Here is a 24158-nt window from a genome sequence, read left to right on the forward strand (position 1 = left end):
TAGTATAAAAAGTTTAGCATGAAAAGGTTACAAATATTGATTCACCTTATCAGCTTTCAGGAAAAGACAAAACTATAGAGATAATAAAATAATCACTGAATGCTAAGTTTAGATAGAAGAGATAGAAGCAATCCTCAAAGCAGTGATATTATTCTGTATGGTACTATAATAGGCTAATAAAATTATGCTTTTATCAAAATCCATAAAATATTATCCAAAAATATGAAAAAAACAAACTCAAAAGGCTATTTGCACAAGTATGTTCATAATCATTACTTACAATAACCAAAATATGGAATAAACCCAAATGTCCACTGACAGATAGATGACTGGTTAAAGTAACATTGATATATATGTGTGTGTATATCCATACTATTCAATGGAATACAACACTGCCATTCAAAGAAAATGAAATAATGCCCTTTGGGACAAAACAGAAAGAACTTGAGGGGATTATACAAAGTAAAACAAGTAGAGAAATGAATGTAGAGATGGTTTTCTCATATATGGCGAACTAAGTACAAACAAACTAGCAAGAATAATAAAACTAACTCCCTGATTCAATGAAATCTATAATAGTTACCAGGGAAAGAGAGAAGAAGTGGTATGAGGAAGAGTCATTTTGGTGGCATGAAATTATTGGAATTATGATGATGATAATGGTGACAATTACACAAATACAAAGTTATAAAGCTATATTTCTGAAAATTCACAAGACTAATATTAAACTAGTGATAAAGCAATAAAAATTTAAACTAAAAGAATAAGTCACAGAATAGTATGTTATAAATATTAACCCCTTATATTTGTGTGTATATTAAGATAAGAACACACAAAAGCATATGCAAGGGATCAGAGATAGTACAGCAGGCAGGGTGTTTAATTTACATGTGACTGGCCTGTATTTGATCTCCAAAATCTTACATGGGCCTCTAAACAGCAAGAGGAGAAATCTCTAAGAACAGAAACAGAAATAAATTCTGAGCACATTCTGGTTTGGTGTGGTCCAAACCAACAATAAAAAGTATATGCAGTGACATCAGGCTGGGAAAATCCATGGAACTACGCCTGCCCAGTGGGGCCTGACTGTGAAAAATTGTGAGTGCTGCCTCTGTGTGTCTGTCTAATATCCTATTGCGTGAACCTCTTGGGAGTGGGCCAAAAAGAGGCTTCAGTAGAGCACGGCCGCGTAGTGAACCATCGCAACAAGAATAAAAAATCACACTAAGAACTGTGCTGGATCACTGAAGCCCAGCATTTCTCTCCGGAATGTCTTCTCTGCTGCGTGCTCGGGCCTAATGTTTGATCCTGTGTGAGGCTTCATTCACGGAGGACTCCCCTCCCTTGGAGGCAAGTTGACCCATCTAGAAAGGGTGGAGCCAGAGGAGTGTGCTGCCTGCATTATTTAGCCAATGAATACCAGCACAACACGTAGAAAAACTCACAATACAAGTGTGACAATGGGGAAACAACGCAGGCCAGCATCAGACATAGAGAATAAAGATGAGAATGAAGATGACAACTCTGATGACCAGATAATGACCAACCAACTAATCAACCTCTAAGATAAGGACTTTAGACTAGCAATATGAAAGATGCTCAACAAACTCAAAGAAACCATGGATCAAGTTGAACAGAACACTAATAAGAACCAAGAAAATATGAAGACAGAAATCACAAAACTCCAAACTGAAATAACATGTCAACTAAGAGGTCTGAAAAAGTCAGTAAATGAAGTGAATGACAAAATGGATAAGCTCTGGGACAGGGTAACAGATGCTGAGAATATACTTGGTGCTGTAGAAGATGAGATACACAACAATTCCATACAGCAGGAGAGATTGGAAAAAAAACTTAAAGCAAATGAACAGAGAGTGGAAAAATTAGTCAAAGAATGGGAACAGATAAAAATAGAAGTCTATGATAAGATCAACAGAAACAACTTAAGAATCATTGGAGTCCCAGAGACCCAGGAAGAAAATTTCCAGGAAGAATCAACGGTCAAGAACATCATTAAAGAGAAACTTCCAGAGCTAAAGAATATATGTGATCAAATCCTGCATGCTCGAAGAGTACCAACCAAAAGAGACCCCAGAAAACTACCCCAAGACTCATTCTAGTCACAATGACAAATCCCACACATAGAGACAGAATTCTAAAAACAGCAAGATCAAAAGGGGAAATTACATTCAAGCAAGCATCCTTGAGATTTACAGCAGACCTGTCACCAGAAACACTCAATGCCAGAAAGCAGTGGTGGGATATTGTGACAAGACAATGAAATGAATGCTTCACCTAGAACACTGTACCCAGCAAAACCCACTTTCCGGTTTGACCGAAGAATACATGGTTTCACAGACAAAAAACAGCTCAGAAACTTTACAGACTCAAAACCAGTGTTAAGAGAAAAACTGAAAGACCTAATTTAAGACAAGACTAACCAAAAGACACACCAAAATTCATAATAAAGATGGCATTAAATCCCAGGACAATTCTTTCTCTCAACATCAATGGACTAAATGCACCAGTTAAGAGACACAGAGTGGCTAAATGGATCAAAAAACTCAATCCAACCTTCTGCTGCCTACAAGAAATGCACCTGAATAGTCAGAACAAACATAGACTCAAAATAAAAGGCTGGAGAAAAATTATCCAAGCAAACAACACTCATAAAAAAGATTGAGTGGCCATACTAATATCAGATAATGCAAACTTTATACTCAGGAAGTTTGTAAAGGATAAAGATGGACATTTTATATTAATCAAGGGGTATGTAGAGCAGGAAGAAATAACTCTCCTAAACATATATGCACCGAATGAGGGGCCAGCAAAATATTTAATACAACTGTTGACAAATCTGGAAAGTAATATCAAAGACATTACAATAATTGTGGGGGACCTCAACACAGCTTTTTCAACACTGAATAGGTCAACCAGAGTGAAACCCAACAAGAATATACTAGACCTGAGGATAGAAATGGAAGAAAGAGGCCTAGTGGATATATATAGGACACTCCATCCCCAGAAACCTGAATACACATTCTTCTCCAATGTACATGGGACATTCTCCAGGATAGACTACATGCTGGCACATAAAACATACCTCCATAAGATCAAGAGGATAGAAATTTTGCAGACTACCTTCGCTGACCACAAGGCTCTGAAATTATTTGTGAATTCTAAAGAAACTCAGAAGAAAAACTTTAACACCTGGAAGTTAAACAGCCTCAAACTGAATAACCAGTGGATCCGAGATGAAATCAAGGAGGAAATCAAAAGGTTCCTGGAAACAAATGACAATAGACACAAACTATCAGAACTTATGGGACATAGCAAAAGCAGTACTGAGAGGAAAATTTATAGCTTTGCAAGCACACATCAGGAAGGAAGAAGGAGCTTACCTGAGTAGCTTAATGACACAGCTAATAGAACTAGATAGTGCTCAACAAAAGGACCCAAAAATAGGGACACAAAAGAAAATAACAAAGCTGAGAGCAGAAATCAATGAAGTGGAAACCCAAAAAACAATCTGAAAGATCAATGAAAGCAGAAGTTGGTTCTTTGAAAAAATAAACAATATTAATAGACCACTGGCAAAACGAACAAATAGAGAGAAACTTGATAACTTGTATTAGGAATAAAAAAGGAGAGATCACTACTGATATGACAGAGATTTAAAGGGTAATCAGAAACTACTTTGAGAAACTCTACACCACTAAAAATGAGAACCTGGAAGAAATGGATAAATTCTTGGACTCTTATAATCTTCCACGGTTGAAGGAAGAGGATGTAGCATATCTAAACACTCCCATCACCATTGATGAAATTTAATCGGTAATCAAATGTCTGCCCAAAAACAAAAGCCCAGGTCCAGATGGATTCACTAATGAATTCTTTCAAACTTTCCAAGAGGAACTACTACCAATCCTGGCAAGACTCTTTCATGAAATTGAACAAACAGAAACACTTCCAAATAGCTTTTATGAAGCCAACAGATACCTAAACCAGACAGAGATGCTACCAAAAAGGAAAATTACAGACCAATATCGCTGATGAATGCGGATGCAAAGATCCTCAACAAAAACCTGGCAAATAGGATTCAATGCCTCATTAAGATCATCCACTATGATCAAGTAGGTTTCATCCCAGGAATGCAAGGATGGTTTAACATCCATAAATCAACTTAATACACAACATCAACAACAAGAAAAATAAAAACCACATGATCATATCAATAGATGCAGAGAAAGCATTTGATAAGGTCCAACACCCATTCTTGATCAAAACTCTCAGCAAGATGGGAATGGAAGGAACCTTTCTCAATATAGTTAAGGCCATCTACCACAAGCTAGTGGCAAATATTATCCTCAATGGAGAAAAACTAAAAGTTAATTAAAATGGTAATTAAATATCTGCCCAAAAAGAAAAGTCCAGGCCCAGATGGATTCACAAATGAGTTCTTTCAAACCTGTCAAGAGAAACTACTACCAATTCTGGCCAAGCTCTTTCATGAAATTGAAAAAAACCGGGTACACTTCCAAATAGATTTTATGAAGCCAACATCAACTTGATATCAAAACAAGACAGAGATGCAGCCAAATAAATTACAGACCAATATCCCTGTTGAACACAGATGCAAAGAACCTCAACAATATAATAGCAAATAGGATCTAATGCCTCATCAAGAAGATCATTCACTATAATCAAGTACATTTTATCCCGGAATGCAAGGATGGTTTAACATCCATAAATATATCAACAAAATACACAACATCAACAATAAGAAAAATAAAAATCACATGATCCTATCAATAGATGCAGAGAAAGCATTTGATAAAATCCAACATGTATTCTTAATAAAAAAAAAAACCTCTCAGCAAGATCGGAAAGAAAGGAACATTTCTCAGTATAGTTAAGGCCATCTACTACAAGCCAATGGCAAATGTCATCCTCAATGGAGAAAAACTAAAAGCCTTTACTCTAAATTCTGGTACAAGTCAGGGCTGTCTTCTCTCATCACTGCTATTCAACATAGTGCTGGAAGTACTTGCTATATCGATTAGGCAAGAAAAAGATATCAATAAATCCAGATATTAAAGAAAGAAGTCAAGCTCTCACTGTTGACAGATGACATAATACTCTACTTAGAAAAACTTAGACTCTACCAATAGCTTCTAGAAACAATATATTTATATAGCAATGTGGCAGGCTGCAAAATTAACACACAAAAATCAATGGCCTTTTTATACACTAATAATGATTGGGAAGAAATGGACATAAATAACACAACCCCATTCACATTAGTGCCACACAAACTCAAATATCTTGGACTTAACTTGACTGAAGACGTGAGGGACCTATACAAAAATACTATAGAACACTGCTTCATGAAATAAGAGAGGACACTAGGAAATGTTACCACATACCCTGCTCATGGAATGGCAGGATCAGCGTCATTCAGATGGCAATATTCCCCAAAGTATTGTACAGATTTAAGGAATATTGTCTAAAGATACCCATGACATTCTTCAAAGAAGCAGATCAAACATTTCTGAAATTCATTTGGAACAATAAACACCTTTGAATAGCTAAAGCACTCCTTGGAAAAAGAAATATGGGAGGCATTACTTTCCCCAATGTTAAATTGTACTACAAAGCATTAGTTATTAAAACTGTATGGTATTGGAATAAAGAGAGACCCTCAAAACTGTGGATTAGGCTGGAGCACTCAGAGAATGTTCTGCAGACATAAAATCACCTAATTTTTGATAAAGAGCAAGAAATCCTAAATGGAGCAAAGAAAGCCTCTTCAACAGGTGGTGTTGGCACAACTGGTTAGCAACTTGCAAAAAAAGCAAACTCAGATCCCCAGATAACCATGTATGAAGCTAAAATCCAAATAGATTAAAGACCTTGATATCAGACCTGAAATCATAAGGTATATAGAACATCATGTAAGTAAAATACTCCATGACATTGAGACTAAAGGCATCTTTACAGAAGAAATAGCACTCTCCAAACAAGTTGAAGCAATGATAAACAGATGGAGATATATTAAGCTGAGAAGCTTCTGCACCTCAAAGGAAATATTACCCACGATACAAGAGGCACCCACTGAGTGGGAAAAACTATTCACCTAATACTCATCAGAAAAGGGGCTCATATCCAAAATATACAAGGCACTGACAGAACTTTACATTAAAAAAAATCTAGTCCCATCAAAAAATGGGGAGAAGAAATGAACAGACACTTTGCCAAAGAAGAAATACAAATGGCCAAAAGGCACATGAAAAAATGCTCCAGATCACTAATCATCAGGGAGATGCAAACCAAAACAATTATGAGGTACAATCTCATGCTACAGAGATTGGTGCATATCACAAAGAACGAGCATTGTTGGCAGGGATGTGGAGAGAAAGGAACTCTTATTCACTGCTGGTGGGAATGCCATCTAGTCCAACCTTTATGGAAAACAATATAAAGATTCCTCCAAAACCTTGAAATTGAGATCCCATATTATCCAGCTATACCACTCTTAGGAATATACCCTATGAACTCAAAAATCCAATACAAAAATTCCTTCCTCACACCTTTATTCATTGCTGAGCTATTTTCTTTTCTTTTTTTTTTTTTTTTTGGTGTTTTGTTTCGTTTTGTTTCTGGTTAATCCAGTGGCATTCAGAGGTTACTCCTGCTTCTGTGCTCAAAAATTTCTCCTGACTTGGTTGGGGGACCATATGGGGTGTCGGACACTGTCCTGAGTTGATCTCATGCAAGGCAAATGTCCTAACACTGTGCTATTACTCTGGCCCCATAACCTTTTTTTTTAAAGCAGTTCAAAAGTTGGGGGTTCGGGCCGGAGTGATAATACATTGGGTATGGCACTTACCTCACCCGTGGCCAACTGGGTTTGATCCTCCACATCCCATATGGTCCCATGAGTTTACAAGGAATGATCCCTGAATGAAGAGCCAGGAGTAACCCTCGAGCACCGTCCAATGTGGCCCCAAAACAACAAAAAATTAGGACTTCATGGCAGTCTCTACCACCCCCACCCCCACACACCACCATCACCACCTCCATCACATGAGGAGGCAAAACACCAGCTGACAAGCACTCCTTGTCCCTGTCCCCAAGGTCCTGTGACCATGACCTTGTTAGGAGATTTGATCTCAGAAGAGCAGGTTGTAGGCTTCAGTCTGCAAAGGCTGGACTGGCTTTTTAGGGGCCACCTCCAACAGCACAGAAATGGGGGGGGGGCAGATCATACCCTGCAATGGGTAAACAGGTGGTATTAGTCTGGGCCAATGGGGTTGTTGGTGCTCCCATGAGTGGCTAAGTGCAGTGTTAGTAGGTTAGGGTGGGTGAGTGTCAGGTGCATGGTGCAGGCATGAAGTTTAAGTCACTTAAGTCACCTTTGCTACTCCTCAAAGGCTGGACTTGACTCTGCGGCCACCATTCACCTGTGTGGCACTCTGGGAGCTCATCCATGGCCTCCAAAAGACACTCATCACTATTGAAGAAATTAAGACAGTAATCAAATGTCTGCCCAAAAACAAAAGTCCAGACCCAGATGGATTTACTAATGAATACTTTTAAACCTTTCAAGAGGAAGTTATACCAATCCTGGCAAGACTCTTTCATGAAATCGAAAAAACAGGAACACTTCCAAATAGCTTTGAAGAAGGCAACATTACCTTGATACCTAAGCCAGACAGAGATGCTACCAAAAAAGAAAATTACAGACCAATATTGCTGATGAATACAGATGCAAAGATCCTCAACAAAATCCTTGCAAATAGGATTCAATGCCTCACTAAGAAGATCATCCACTACGATCAAGTAGGTTTCATCCCAGGAATGCAAGGATGGTTTAACATCCATAAATTGATCAACTTAATACACAACATCAACTACAAGAAAAATAGAAATCACATGATCATATCAATAGACGCAGAGAAAGCATTTGATAAGGTCCAACACCTATTTTTGATCAAAGCTCTCAGCAAGATGGGAATGGAAGGAACCTTTCTCAATATAGTTAAGGCCATCTACCACAAGCCAGTGGCAAATATTTTCCTCAATGGAGAAAAACTGAAAGCCTTTCCTCTAAATTCTGGCACAAGGCAAGGCTGTCCTCTCTCACCACTCCTTTTCAACATAGCACTGGAAGTACTTACTATAGAGATTAGGCAAGAAAAGATATCATGGGAATCCAGATAGGAAAGGAAGAATTCAAGCTCTCACTGTTTGCAGATGACATGATACCCTACCTAGAAAACCCTCGTCTCTATGAAAAAGCTTCTAGAAACAATAGACTCATATAGCACGGTCGCAGGCTACAAAATTAACACACAAAAATCAATGGCCTTTCTATACACCAATAGTAATAAGGAAGAAATGAACATTAAGAAAACAACCCCATTCACAATAGTGCTACACAAACTCAAATATCTTGGAATCAACTTGATTAAAAATCTGAAGGACCTATACAAAGAAAACTATAAAACTCTGCTCCAAGAAATAAGAGAGGACACGCGGAAATGGAAACAGATGCCCTGCTCATGGATTGGCAGAATTAACATCATTGAAATGGCAATACTCCCCAAAGCATTGTACAGATTTAATGTGATCCCTCTAAAGATACCCATGACATTCTTCAAAGAAGTGGATAAGGCACTTTTGAAATTCATTTGGAACAATAAACACCCTGGAATAGCTAAAGCAATCATTGGGGAAAAGAATATGGGAGAAATTACTCTCCCCAATTTTAAACTGTACTACAAATCAATAGTTATCAAAACAGCATGGTATTGGAATAAAAACAGGCCTTCAGATCAGTGGATTAGGCTTGAATACTCAGAGAATGTTCCCCAGACATACAATCACCTAATGTTTGATAAAGGAGCAAGAAATCCTAAATGGAGCAAAGAAAGCCTCTTCAACAAGTGGTGTTGCCACAACTGGCTAGCTACTTGCAAGATATTGAACTTAGATCCCCATGTAACATCATGTATGAAGGTTAAATCCAAATGGATGAAAGACCTTGATATCAGACCCGAAACCATAAGATACATAGATCAACACATAGGTAAAACACTCGAGGACATTGAGACTAAAGGCATCTTCAAAGAGAAAACTGCACTCTCCAAGCAAGTGAAAGCAGAGATTAACAGATGGGAATATATTAAAGTGAGAAGCTTCTGCACCTCAAAAGAAATAGCGCCCATGTTACAGGAGCCCTGCACTAAGTGGGAGAAACTATTCACCCAATACCCATCATACAAGGGGCTAATCTCCAAAATATACAAGGAACTGACAGAAATTTACAAGAAAAAACATCTAATCCCATCAAAAAATGGGGAGAAGAAATGGACAGACACTTTGACAAAGAAGAAATACAAATGGCCAAAAGACACATGAAAAAATGCTCCACATCACTAATCATCAGGGAGATGCAAATCAAAACAACTATGAGGTACCACCTCACACCCCAGAGAATGGCACACATCACAAAGAATGAGAACAAGCAGTGTTGGTGGGGATGTGGAGAGAAAGGAATTCTTATCCACTGCTGGTGGGAATGCCGTCTAGTTCAACCTTTATGGAAAGCAATATGGAGATTCCTTCAAAAACTGGAAATCGAGCTCCCATACGATCCAGCTATACCACTCCTAGGAATATTCCCTAGGAACACAAAAATACAATACAAAAATCCCTTCCTTACACCTATATTCACTTGCAGCACTATTTACCATAGCAAGTCTCTGGAAACAGCCAAGATACCCTTCAACAGATGAATGACTAAAGAAACTGTGATACATATACACAATGGAATATTACGCAGCTGTCAGGAGAGATGAAGTCATGAAATTTTCCTATACATGATGTACATGTAATTATTATGTGAGTGAAATAAGTCAGAGAGAGAGAGAAAGACGCAGAATGTTTTCACTCATCTATAGATTTTAAGAAAAATGAAAGACATTCTTGCAATAACAACTTTCAGACACGAAAGGAAAAGAGCTGGAAGTAACAGCTCATCTCATGAAGCTCACCACAAAGAGGGGTGAGTTTAGTTAGAGAAATAATTACGTTTTGAACTATCCTAATAATGAGAATGTATGAGGGAAATAGAAAGCCTGTCTAGAGTACAGGGGGGGGGGGTTGGGTAGGGAGGAGGGAAATTTGGGACATTGGTGATGGGAATGTTGCACTGGTGATGGGTAGTGTTTCTTACATGACTGAAACCCAAACACAATCATGTATGTAATAAAGTTGTTTAAATAAAAAAATAATTGTAAAAAAAAGATTATATTATAGTATAATATACTTATATAATATATTATATTATATGTAAAATTTATATATAAATATATCTGTGTATTTTATATAATTGTATATTTTGTTATAATATTATGTATAATTATATATTACGATATATGAATTAAGATGTTAATATAGAATATTAAATGTTCTAACTAAATAATTCACAAGTAGTTTTTCAAAATACTTATAAGTTTATCAGTGTTTGTGTAAACACCATTTTAATCACCCCACCTCCTACCCCAGACTGTGGAATCTCTCTGCCTGGCAACAGGAATGACCATCCAGGTGCATCAGTGCCCCACCCCCACCCTCGACCTTGGGAACTCCTGAACTTCCAGCCCAGCACCAGGAAGATGGGCCGGTATATCTGCACCCCTATTCCAGATCACGGGAACTATTTAGGCACCAGACCAACCACAGGCTAGTAAAGCTGAACACTTTATTAAACAACCTAAAATTTCAACATTATAAGCCACTAACTGCAAAGAAAAATGGGTTAATTAAGGAAGACACTAGTAGCTTGAAATTGGGGAAATATCCTCACAAGTTTTCAAGTCCACCAAAATGCAGGAGCCCAGCAGATGAGGACCTAAAAGTGGCAATGAATGTCTTAGCAATAGAAACAAGGAATCACTAGCCTACAAAATCAAGAAATCTATAGATGAACAACTCAACCAACTCGAACTTTTACAGAAGATGAGAGAATCCATTCAAATGGAATTAAGGGAAATTAAAAAAAAAAGCATGGTAGCAAACCATGCTAGCAAAATAACACTTTTGGAAGAGTGCATAGAAATTTTAAGAAAAAATACAAACCAAGAATGACAAGGAGTCAACAAGGGAACATGATACCCTTTGAAGAGGAAACAGCAACAACTCAATCTAAGAGCAGGTTTCTCTTACCTACCCACCAAATGGTGACATGAAATCAGAAGACCATCCAGCAGAGAATCTGTGCAAAATCAAGATATCTAATTACAGAAGATTGACTGTGAAGACCATGACTGAACAGAACTTTTTCTGGGAACATAAAGAAAGACCTTGAAGTTTGACAACTAACATGTCCATCCAGAGCCTAAACAAGCTAAACCCAAAATGGACCTGTTACAATTACAGTCTATGGGGTTAAGGGTGATATATGGGATGCATGCCTGGAACTAGCATGGAGGGAGGTCAATACTGGTGGTGGGAATGGACCTAATTCACTGTCATTATGTTACTAAAATGCAACTGTGAAAGACTTGTAAAAATAAATAAAAATTATATTAAAAAAATCTAACTCAAACCAGTTTAAACACAAACCAAAACCTTTCTCTCAGAATCTGAAAATTACAGAATTCAGATTATTTATAAAATTCAGGTAAGCATCAATAAATACTATAGGATTAAGATAAGCATTCATTTTATAAATGCTTCTTTTATTTTCATTTTGGATTTATTTTTGGTTTGGGTTTTGGGCTTATGCAGTGGTGCTCAGAGATTACTACTCCTGACTATGTGATCAGGGATCATTTTCAGTAAACATATACGGTACCAGGGATAAACCCAGGTTGGCCTTAGACCAGGCAGATGCCCTACCCACTATACTACCATTCCAGCAGCCCCTGGATTTAATTTTGTTGTTTGCTTTCCTTTTCTATAGTAAAAAAATTAAAAACTAAACTTCTAAGGTTAGTACTTCAAATTTCCTTCAGGTATCAGAAAAGAACATAAATTCTTCTTGGTTCCATTTTTAAGTTTCTTTTAAATAATTCTTACTGAGCCTAGCTTAATTAGGTCAGTCTATGGCCTTTATCTGGATAATCATTGGAACTTATTACCCTATTTCCTGCTTCCTTATAAACAGAAACAGTACCATCTAGACCTGTCTTTATAAGGACAATATTCTCACCAACTAACTGACCAGGTTTAAGCTCTGAAAGTTGTGTCCCAGAAAACTACCCAGATAAGGCAAATCTAAAATATTCTATTATTGGGGCCAGAGTAGGTAGGACTCTTGCCTTGTTGTATGCAGCTAACCTAGATTTAATCTCCAGTGCCAATATGGTTCTGTAAGCCTAGGAAGAGCAATATATGAGTTTAAGGATACAAGTACACTCTAAGCACTACCAGGTATAGCACAGAAACCTACCACAGGGAAAAGAGCAGGATTTGGGTGAGGAGACACTCAAATAATAGTAGTGGAAAATGGACATTTAGAGGAATTGTGTTATGCATCAAACCCTGTCATTAACAGTATTGTAAAGCATAGTGCTTTAAATCAAGTTTAAAAAATATTCCATTGTTGTTTTACAAAGAACAAGATGACCAAGTGTTCTTATTTACTTAGTACTAAGAGATTTTCATAAATACTAGGTGTTCAAGGTTCAAACCTGATCAGAAAGTTGGCAGAATATTGTCCTCCTAAGTACATGGAAGTTGATGTTTCTTTCATAAGAAAGTGGTAAGGAGGGTAAAAAGAAGTTGAAATGACTATCCATAAAGGCCATAGATGCACACAAATTTAGTAATTTATAGATGTGTGTATCGTACTCTGCAGGTACTCTCTATGAGAGGACAGTTCCATTTCTCAGTTTCTAACATGGACTGACCTTTAGATAAAGAGTGATGAAAGAAACACTGTGCTGACTCCAGGACTAGGTCTATTCCTTGTATCCCTCCTAGTGGGCCTGAGACCAGTTGAAAGTAGCCTTAGATATCCCAGCTACTGAGCTGAGGCCATCATTAAAAGGACAGTCCCATTGAATACCATCACAAAAATGCTGCTAAAACCAATTAAACCAGTCCAAAACCAAGATAACTACCTACCAATTTCAGCCTACTCAGATACACTACAGATGCAATGTCTTAATATGGTTGTATTATGCCACAAAGTTCAAGAGCATACACAATGAAAGATAGCACATTTTGAGTCATACTTTAATAGTTGGACTTTGTAATGCTAACCAAAAAATTTCATAAATGTATTCAGAGAGATTAGACATTAAAGAGAAACTGAATTAGTTTGATTCCTTTCATTGTTGGTCTTAATATGTTTCTCTATTTGGATTGGTATCTACCATGTGTTATGGGTATCTCCCTTTACACTCGTTTCCTGACATGTCTTTTATAGAGATATACTTATCCTTCCTTCTGACTCATATGTCATAATCCTTCTATTTATTTAAACTTAGCTTAGTTTTATGAGTCACTCTAAAGCCTAGAAGTTTTATTCCCTAAGGAGATTCCCTATTTTGTGCACCATGTAGGTTTTAAACATATCATAATAATTTCTTATTAAAGAGTCTCCTCACTATTCCAAGAAGGTCACGAGACCAGAGCTTTACAAACAATGTCTTTCAAACAGTAAATAAAATTCTGCTAAACTGGGAGGTCAGAGATAGTTGAATAACTAGGTAGGGCACTTGCCTTGCATGTAGTCAACCTGAGTTTGATCACCAGCATCCCAAGTGGTCCCACAAGCTGTCAGAAGTGATTCCTCAGTATATACAAAGGAGTAAACCTGAACAATGCTGGGTATGACCCCCCAAAAATCTGATAAATTCAATAAGAATTCTAAACCAAGGGTGTGGAGGGATAGTGAAGGGTTAATATACGTGCCTTGTATAAAACCCGACATGTTTTTGAGTCCCAGTTATCATATATGGTCTTTTTAACACCACTAGAAATGAACCCTGAGCACAGAGCCAGTAGTAAGCCTTGAGCACAGACAGGTGTAGCACAAAATCCAATAACTAAAACAAAAGAGTTAAAAATAGGAATATCTGGTTGGGGGCATGACTGATATACTATTATTTCTATGTCATTTTTTGAATATTAGCTATTAAATTTGCTACATATTGTTGACATTTAAATGACAAAGGTTGGGGCCGGAGAGATAGCATGGAGGTAATGCGTTTGCCTTTCATGCAGAAGGTCATCGGTTCGAATCCCGGCGTCCCATATGGTCCCCCGTGCCTGACAGGAGCAATTTCTGAGCCTGGAGCCAGGAATAACCCCTGAGCACTGCCGGGTGTGACCCAAAAACCACAAAAAAAAAAGACAAAGGTTGCTGTTAAATGCAGCAATATGATGTGGACCTTTAAAGAAATTTATTTCAAACTTGACTTTGTGGCTCCAAGTTTATAACTTGTTCCTAAATAGAAATAGCAATATCAAAGTCGTTGTGTAAATAAAAAGAAAAAGTATGGACATAATGAGTTCTTCTCTTGAATAGGTGTGGTGGAGGTTGGGATGCCTAGCACAGTAAGGAAAGTCCTCTATGGGCTAATTTGCCTTTCTTTCTACACAAACAGATGGAGGAAGTTTTCCACTGTATAGTTTCTGAGAATGCAAAGAGATGTTTGAGATGTGGAACAAGTATAGTAATTGACTCATATTTAACAAAACAGATTGAGGAATGGAGAAGTAATGCAGCAGGAAGGGTACATTTTTTTAAGGGCTAACCTAGGTTCAATCCTAGTACCCCCACCTGACTCCTGAGCCACTTACATTTCCTTATTTCCAGAAGCCTATTGCACCAATAGAATGGTATGTGTAAAGGTGTAACTATAGGAAAGTAATCATAATAAAAGAAGAAACCATAGTAACAAAATTCTGGAGTTAATAAAAGTAAATACAGGACAAATGACTTAATGAACTCAAAGAAATAATCTAAAACATGTCACAGGGAAAACTTAAAATCAACCAAATGATACATAGATCCTCATCCTCATGGATTTTGTGCCAGATAGATATGTCTCCATGCAAAGGTGAAGAATAAGAAAACAGAAACAGCACTATTCTAAAGATGTATTTCAATAGCAGGTTCTCAAATGTTCCCCACACTCTATACATCTTGAGGGGCATTCATTCCCAAATCATGCAAATCATGCAAGATCAGTTACTCTTCAGGAAGAGGAAAAATAATTCTCTAAACTAGTTGCAACTTAAAGTAAAGTATCAAACTAAAATGAAAGTAACTGAGAAAATATAATCCCACAAGTACTGATCTACCTGAACTCTTTCCTTAAAAATTTCAAAACTGGGCTCGGAGAGATATCACAGCGGTGTTTGCCTTGCAAGCAGCCAATCCAGGACCAAAGGTGGTTGGTTCGAATCTCGGTGTCCCATATGGCCCCCATGCCTGCCAGGAGCTATTTCTGAGCAGACAGCCAGGAGTAACCTCTGAGCACCGCCGGGTGTGGCCCAAAAACCAAACAAACAAAAAAAAATTCAAAACTTCCCAAGATATGCTTCAAGAATGATGTTCTAGGCCAGTGCTCTTCCACCTGGTCTGCATGTCCATGCTGGGCCATTGGTACAAAAATTGTTGAAAATCACTGTTGTAGAGATAATGACTAGATCTATAAAAAAACAGTGCTCATGCACTAAGTGAACCCAACAAAATAATCCAGCTGAATTATCCCTAAAGCGAAGTTCACAGGGACCAGTGATACTTAGAAGACAATTTGTTTTACAGTTCTCAAGTAAATATATTTTTACCTCTAGAAATTGTACACTTAATCAAACTACCACTCAAAGAATGAAGGCAAAATAAATGTATTTTATAGATATTACCTCTACCTCATGTTATTAATGGTCTCCTTTCTATTAATCTATTCTCTACTTAAAGACCTGTCTATGATTTATTCTGGTCAATAGAAGATGACAAAGGTAATCAAATGTCACTTCTATTCTTTTTTTGTTTCGTTTTGTTTTGCTTTTGGGCCACACCCAGTGACACTCAGGGGTAACTCCTGGCTATGTGCTCAAAAATCACTCCTGGCTCAGGGGACCATATGGGATGCCAGGGGATCAAACCTCAGTTCATCATAGGATAGCACGTGCAAGACAAATGCCCTACCACTTGCACCACCACTCCGGTTCCTGAATGTCATTTCTATTCTTTGTTACACAATACTGTAACTTCTATTTTACTGGCAAATTTTCCTATTGGATCTCCCTTTGTTTTTTGGGGTTTTTTTTTTATCTCTTTGATAAAGATCAGCTGCCCTATGGAGAAATCCATGTGGCAAGAAATTAAAGGAAGATTGCAAACCAAGTCCTTCAGTCAAGGGGCTGCATATTATTTGCATATGATCAGGGAACTAAGACCCTTGGCTGATTAACCACAAGGAATTGAGTATTGCCAATGAACAGATAAACTTGTGTAGTAGAGAGTACAACAGATAAGTTACTAGCCTTGCATGTAGCTGACCAGATACAATCCTTCACACTATATATTGTCCCTTCAGGCACCACCAGAAGTTATTCCTGATCACAGAACCAGGAGCTCCACAGAATATAGCCCACAAAACAAAACAAAGAAAAAAACAGGTGAACTAGGAAATTCACTTTTTCCTGGTCAAGTCACAAGTGAGACGCCAGGCCTAGTTTATTCTTTTATTACAATCTTGGGAAAAGGAAACATTAGCTAGACCTCCAAACCACATTTGGATTTCTAAGACAGAGGAACATGATATAATACATTTTTTACCTTAATTCACTGTATCTATGGTATTATTAATGAGGAATTATACAGGATATAACCAGAAGAGACCATGACTCTGGCACCTCACCAACTCTTGGGTATTAATAGATAATGTTGTTTCTTGTCATAGAGGTATAAAACCAGGTATGAAAGCTGCTGAGGGCTTCAAGAGTTAACAGTGCTCCAGCTAAAGATCAGCAAATATCTCAGTTGACTTCATTATGTGATACATCATCCAATCATCATAATGTCATGAAAGAATCTTCCGATACAAATGAATGAAAACAAATTACTATTTCCAGTTGTACTAATCAAATGTCACACAAAGGATAAAATATAATAGTCACACCCATATTTCATAGGAAATGGCCATAAGAAGTAATATAAAAATCAGAATCTTCTGTTTAATAGAATTAATGATAAAGAGGAATTGTCTGACCATCTGAAAAGTATATATTCTGATTATAACACATTAAATATTTAACAAATCCCTGGTCTCTGGGTAAATGGAAAGAAAATCTTTGTTGCTTTTAAGCTAGAATTAAAAGGTAATGTGTAGGTAGAAAAATGCTAAAACTTACAGATCATCCATTATTTTACAAGAAGAAAGGGCAGCAGGGAACTAGAATTACTGAAGCAAAATAAAAGCGATGTGACAGCTAGGTAGGAAGAAGTAGCCATTTAAGTCTCCACCTACCAGCTCTGTGGATTTTCTTAGTTTAGAGTTATCATAACCACATTGTTCCAGAAAACTGAACTTGTTTTTTAGATGCCCTTCTCAAACTGACTTAGACATTGTGAGTAGTATGTGGGGAAACTTTTCAAAAGAAATTTCATCTACAGCTGTGAATCATTCACCTGAAGAACAATGAAGTGAATTGGGCAATCGCTGAGACAGACTATCATGCATCAGAACTTGCCTATATGATGTAAAGGTTAGCATGGAGACTGAATATGTTAGCACCAAGTTTTAACAGCTGTCACAATGATAAAAGCTATCACCATCATGAAATATTGCTGGCAAGGTAGATTCAATTGAGTGGGACTTAGAAGAAAAATCTCAGGTTCACTAATGGCAGTCTTGCTATCTAGACGGTGATGTATTAAAGTGGTTGACAGGAGTTTGGAAATGACAGAGCATATTGGTACATAAGTCTCTTCCATAACCTTCTGTCATAAATAAAACATATAGGGCAACTACTAAACACATATTCTTTTAGCATTGCACTGAAAGGTAACACAGGATTCCATTCTTCTCAATAGGTACCTCTTATCCCTCACATTTTTTGATGTAGCTTCTATAACAACTTATCAGAAATGTATCCTATTACATTCATTTCCTACATTTCTGGAGACCATATATCAAAAGGTAGCTTCACTAGTCTAAAGTCTGGTGTTAATAAGATTTCCATGGGAGGATCAAAGGTAAAAAAAAAAACAAAAACAAAAACAAAAAAAAAACAGTCCTTTGCCTGGCCCACCTTCTAGAAGCTGAAGACATTCTTTGGACACTAGTTCATAGCACCTTTTTTCACTGTCAAATCCTGAATTGTAGCATTTTTACTTGCTGCCTTTTTTCCTACTATACTCTATTCTTCCTCTGCCTTCTTCTCCTACTAATTTTTGAGGGATATTTTGAGTCATCCTCAGGGCTTACTCCTAGCTCTGTGCTCAAGGATTACTCCTAGCAGTGATCAGAAGACTATATAAAGTACCACAAATTGAACTGTTTCACTGCATTAAAGGCAAATAAGTGCCTTACCCACTTGGCTCTTTCTTATAAAGACAGCTATTATAACATGGAGGTTTCATCCAGATAACCTGGTCTTAATAACCTTATTTAAATGATATTTGCAATACACTCTTGCCATACATATATAGTCACAATCAAAGCATCTAGGAATTAAACCTGGATGCTATGAAGTTTTCTATTCAATCTACCATGGGTCCTGTCTCATAAATGACCTAACATAATAATGAGGGATATTTATGTGATACTATACTTAAATGCATAAATATTATTTTGTAACAAATATTATTTTTGCTCCTAAACTCTTTATTCTGGAATAAAATAAACTAAACTTTTTATTCTGGAAGTTTTATGATTCATTACTCTCATTAGAACAATATGAACATTTCTGTCTCCTGAAGCTATCCTGAGAGGGCCAGGAAGGGCCCAGCAAAACACTGTCTCCTAGAGAGGCGCCAAGGCCTAAAGACCAAAAAAGATGAGTGAGTAAAAAACCAGCTATCAGAAGTGCCAGCAGGGGTGACTTCTTTGTCTGTGAATGTGGGAGGGGTCTGCCCCTGCTGTGAGATTCACAACTGGGAAAGATGGAGAGGACCTGACAGCTTTGTTTGTTTCTCTGCTCTTCTGTCTCCTGAAGCTCTCATGAGGGGGCCAGAAAGGGCCCAGCAAAAACTGTCTCCTAGTGAGGCTCCCAGGCCAAAAGGCCAAGAAAGACTCAGTGAGTAAAAACTGGCTATCAAACGCGCCCAGCAAGAGAGGTGACTCCTTTGTCTGTGAATGTGGGAGGGGTCTGCCCTGCTGTGAGATTCACAACTGGGAGAGACAGAGGGGATCTGTCAGCTGTGTCTCTCTACACTTCTGTCTCCTGAAGCTGATCTGAGAGGGCCAGGAAGGGGGCAGAAAAAACTGTCTCCTAGAGGCTCCAGAAGAACAGTCACTCCATTTCGCTTCACAGCTATGTACTCTTTTTAATGACCCCACAATAACACGCAGAAAAAAATCATACTACAAGTGCGACAATGTGGAAAACTCTCAAGCAAAACTCATGCACATCAAAGAAGATAATAGCTCTAATGACCAAAAAAAATTTCCAACCATCAGATAAATCTCTCAGATAAGAAGTATAGAGGGGCCGGGCGGTGGCGCTAGAGGTAAGGTGCCTGCCTTACCTGCGCTAGCCTAGGACGGACTGCGGTTCGATCCCCCGACATCCCATATGGTCCCCCAAGCCAGGAGCGACTTCTGAGCGCATAGCCAGGAGTAACCCCTGAGCGTCACTGGGTGTGGCCCAAAAACAAAAACAAAAACAAAAAAGAAGTATAGAACAGAAATATGGAGGATCCTCATGGAAATCAAAGAAAACATAGCACTAGCTGAACAGAACACAAAAATAGAAATCAGAAAATTTCAAACTGAAACAACAGATCTAAAAATCATGGTAACTCAACTGTTTGCAGGTGACATGATACTCTATTTAGAAAACCCTAAGACACTACCCAAAAATTTCTATAAACTATAGGTTTATTATAGCAATGTGGCAGGCTACAAAACTAAAACACAGAAATCAATGGCCTTTTTATACACCAATAATAATAGGGAAGAAATGGACATAAAGAACACAACCTCATTCACCTTAGTGCCACACAAACTCAAATATCTTGGAGTCAACTTGACTAAAGACATGAAGGACATATACAAAGAAAACTGTAATACCCTGGTCCAAGAAATAATAGAGGACACTAGAAAATAAAAACACATATCCTGCTCATGGATTAACATGCAGGATTAACATCATTAAAATGGCAATAGTCCAAAGCATTGTACAGATTTAATGAAATCCCTCTAAAGATACTCATGACATTCTTCAAAGAAGTGGATCAAACACTTCTGATATTCATTTGGAACAAAAAACTCCCTTGAATATCTAAAGCAATCCTTGGGGAAAGGAATATGGGAGGCATTACCTCCCCAACTTTAAATTGTATTACAAAGCAATAGATATTAAAACAGCATGGTATTAGAATAAAGACAGATTCCCATATCAGTGGAATGGGCTTGAATATTCAGAGAATTTTTCTGTTTCCCAGATATACAGTCACATAATTTTTGATAAACGAGCAATAAATCTAAATGAAGCAAGGAAAGCCTCTTCAACAAGTGATGTTGGCACTGATTAACCACTTGCAGGAAAGTGAACTAAGACCCCCAGCTAACACCATGTATGAAGGTAAAATCCAAATGGATTAAAGACCTTGATATCAAACCTGAAACGATCAGGTATATAGAACAACACGTAGGTAAAACACTCCATGACACTGAGACTAAAGGCATCTTCAAGGAAGAAACAGCACTCTCCAAACAAGTGAAAGCAGAGGTTAACAGATTGGAATATATTAAGCTGAGAAGCTTCTGCAACTCAAAGGAAATAGTGCCCAGGATACAAGAGCCACCCACAGAGTGGGAGAAACTATTCACCCAATACCCATCAGATAAGGGGCTGATATCCAAAATATACACGACACTGATAGAACTTTACAAGAAAAAGACATCTAATCCCATCAAAAAAATGGAGAGAAGAAATAAACAGACACTTTGTCAAAATAGAAATACAAATGGCCAAAAGGCCCATAAAAATACTCCACATCACTAATCATCAGGGAGATGCAAATCAAAACAGCCATGATGTACCATCTCACGCCACAGAGATTGGCGCACATCACAAAGAATGAGAACAATCAGTGCTGGCAGGGATGTGGAGAGAAAGAAACTCTTATTCACTGCTGGTGGGAATGCTGTCTATTCCACCAAGCGATATAGTGATTCCTCCAAAAACTGGAAATTGAGCTCTCATACAAGCCAGCTATACTACTTTTAGGGATATACCCTAAGAACACTAAAACCCAATTCAAAAATCCCTTCCTCATACCTATATTCATTGAAGTGTTATTTACAATAGCCAGACTCAGGAAACAACCAAGATGCCCTTCAACAACTGAATGGCTAAAGAAGCCATGGTGTAATATTATGCAGTCGTCAGGAGAGATGAAGTCATAAAATTTTCCTATACATGAATGTACATGGAATCTGTTATGCTGAGTAAAATTAGTCAGAGGGAGAGAGATAAACAGAGAATAGTCTCACTCATCTATGGGTTTTAAGAAAAAAAGACATTTTTGCAATAATTCTCAGAGACAAAAGAGGAGAATGCTGGAAGGTCCAGCTCACGACATGAAGTTTACCACAGAGAGTGATGAGTGCAGTTATAGAAATAACTACATTGAGAACTATCATAAGCTTGTGAATAAATGAGGAAAATAGAAAGCCTCTCCAGTATATAGGCGGGGGTTGGATTTGGAGGAGGGAGATTTGGGACATTGGTAATGGGAATGTTCCATTGGGGAAGTGGGGTGTTCTTTACATGACCAAAACCCAACTACAATCATATTTGTAATTAATGTGTAAAATAAAGATATTAATTAAAAATAAATTAAAAAACAATATAAAAACTCTCCACCCCAAATAGGCCTGTACTCTAGACAGGCTTTCCACTTCCCTCATTCAGTCACATTTTGTTATGATAGTTCTCAGTGTTATTATTTCTGTGACTGCACTAAACGATCCCTGTGGTGAGCTTCATGTCAGGAGATGGACCCTCCAGTCCTCCTCTATTTTGTGTCTGAGAATCATTATACAAATGTTTTTCATTTTTCTCAAAACCCATAGATGAGTGAGACCATTCTGTGTTTATCTCTCTCCCTCTGACTTATTTCACTCAGCATAATAGATTCCATATACATTCATGTATAAGAAAATTTCATGACTTCATCTCGTCTGATGGCTGCATAATATTCCATTATGTATATGTACCATAGTTTCTTTAGCCATTCATCTATTGAGGGGCATCTAGGCTGTTTCCAGAGTCTGGCTGCAATGTAAACAATGTAAACAATGCTGCAATGAATACAGGTGTGAGAAAGGGATTTTTGTATTGTATTTTTGTGTTCCTAGGATATGTCTTTAGGAGTGGTATAGCTGGATTGTATGAGAGCTCAACTTCCAGCTTTTGGAGAAATCTCCATATCGCTTTCCACAAAGATTGGACCAGATGTCATTCCCACTAGCAGTGAGTAAGAGTTCCTTTCTCTCCACATCCCTGCCAGCACTGCTTGTTCTCATTCTTTCATTCTTTCTGAATTGGGGTGGAAAGGAAGGACACATGGGATATTGGTCATGGGAATGTTGCATATATATATATATATATATATATACATACATACATACATATACATATATATATTAAAGATCAAAAAAGAAAAGATAAGGCCTCCCAATTCTTATCACAGGCTGTGTTCTTTACACTGACTGTATAGAAAGAGAGGTACAGTAAATGCACCCCATATACAACTCAACCAGGCCCTTTGCCTGGTCTATATTGTGAATTGGGGGACAAAAACAACTCAGCAAAAGAACATTTGATGGGTCAATACTATCCGGGAGAGTTCATCCGTACTACAGTTTAGGAAAAAAGGTTTAGACAAAAGGGTGGGTTAAGAGATTGAATCAAAGAATCTTAGAGGAAAATATTTGAAGGAATTTCATGGTAACTAAGTTGTATGTAGGGAATGATTGTTGTGATGATAATAACTGCCGATGCTGAAATGTTCATCATTGAGCACCACGTAATTTCAAATCTAAATACATTGGGCACATACTGCAACAGTGCTCTGATACCTAAGGGTGGCACTGTGTGTAGGATATGAAGAGGAGCAAAAACTAACTTTTATTAAATGACTACTCTGCTCCACAAATCACCAAGGTTAACAAATTTTAAAGTTAATTTAAGTATGGTTCATTATCACAGATTATATAGGTATTCAAATGGGAAGAAAATACCACAAAGAAAGAATTATGTGACTTTTCTTTTTTTTTTTTTTTTTTTTTTTTTGGTTTTTGGGCCACACCCGGCAGTGCTCAGGGCTTACTCCTGGCTGTCTGCTCAGAAATAGCTCCTGGCAGGCACGGGGGACCATATGGGACACCGGGATTCGAACCAACCACCTTTTGGTCCTGGATCGGCTGCTTGCAAGGCAAACGCCGCTGTGCTATCTCTCCGGGCCCATTATGTGACTTTTCAAAGTTTGCCAGCTGTCACATGGTTAGCTAAAACTCAAATTCTACACTTATCAAAATCTGAAATTCTCATCCTAGAGTAACAGAAGTTGTAAAAGAATTAAGCTAAGAAAAGAAACTTTTAAGAAAAAGGAAAGACTTCCTTTTAGAAGAGTAACCCTAATATTTGCCCTCCAAATTGGATTACATAGGAACTTAAAAAATAACATGCATAGGGCTAGAGAGATAGTACAGCAGGTAGAACACTTTTTTTTTGCATGCAGTAGTCCTCTATCCAATCCCTGGCACCCCATATGATACCAGCAAAGAGAAATCAGTGCAGAACCAGGGGTACTTACTTAACCAGTAAGTAAGAGTACTGGGTGTGCACACACACCCCAAAAAAGAATATGTTTTTACACTTAGCGGCAGTAGTGCTAGACTGTGTTACATGTGAAACCCTGTCCTTAACAATATTGTGAACCACAGAGTTCACAA

At 37.7% G+C, this 24158-nt stretch overlaps 1 protein-coding gene and 1 non-coding gene across 2 annotated transcripts in view; one reads left to right on the forward strand and one right to left on the reverse strand.

Moving 5' to 3' along the window:
• ANKS1B (ankyrin repeat and sterile alpha motif domain containing 1B) overlaps positions 1-24158 on the reverse strand; it is a 1587094-nt gene that overhangs the window by 1247909 nt on the left and 315027 nt on the right.
• Positions 22873-23003, forward strand: LOC126023183 (small nucleolar RNA SNORA51). Its single transcript, XR_007500388.1, has one exon. It is a non-coding gene; the product is annotated as a small nucleolar RNA SNORA51 (small nucleolar RNA).

This window comes from Suncus etruscus, chromosome 11 (genome assembly GCF_024139225.1).
Source record: "Suncus etruscus isolate mSunEtr1 chromosome 11, mSunEtr1.pri.cur, whole genome shotgun sequence".
Lineage (NCBI taxonomy): Eukaryota > Metazoa > Chordata > Mammalia > Eulipotyphla > Soricidae > Suncus > Suncus etruscus.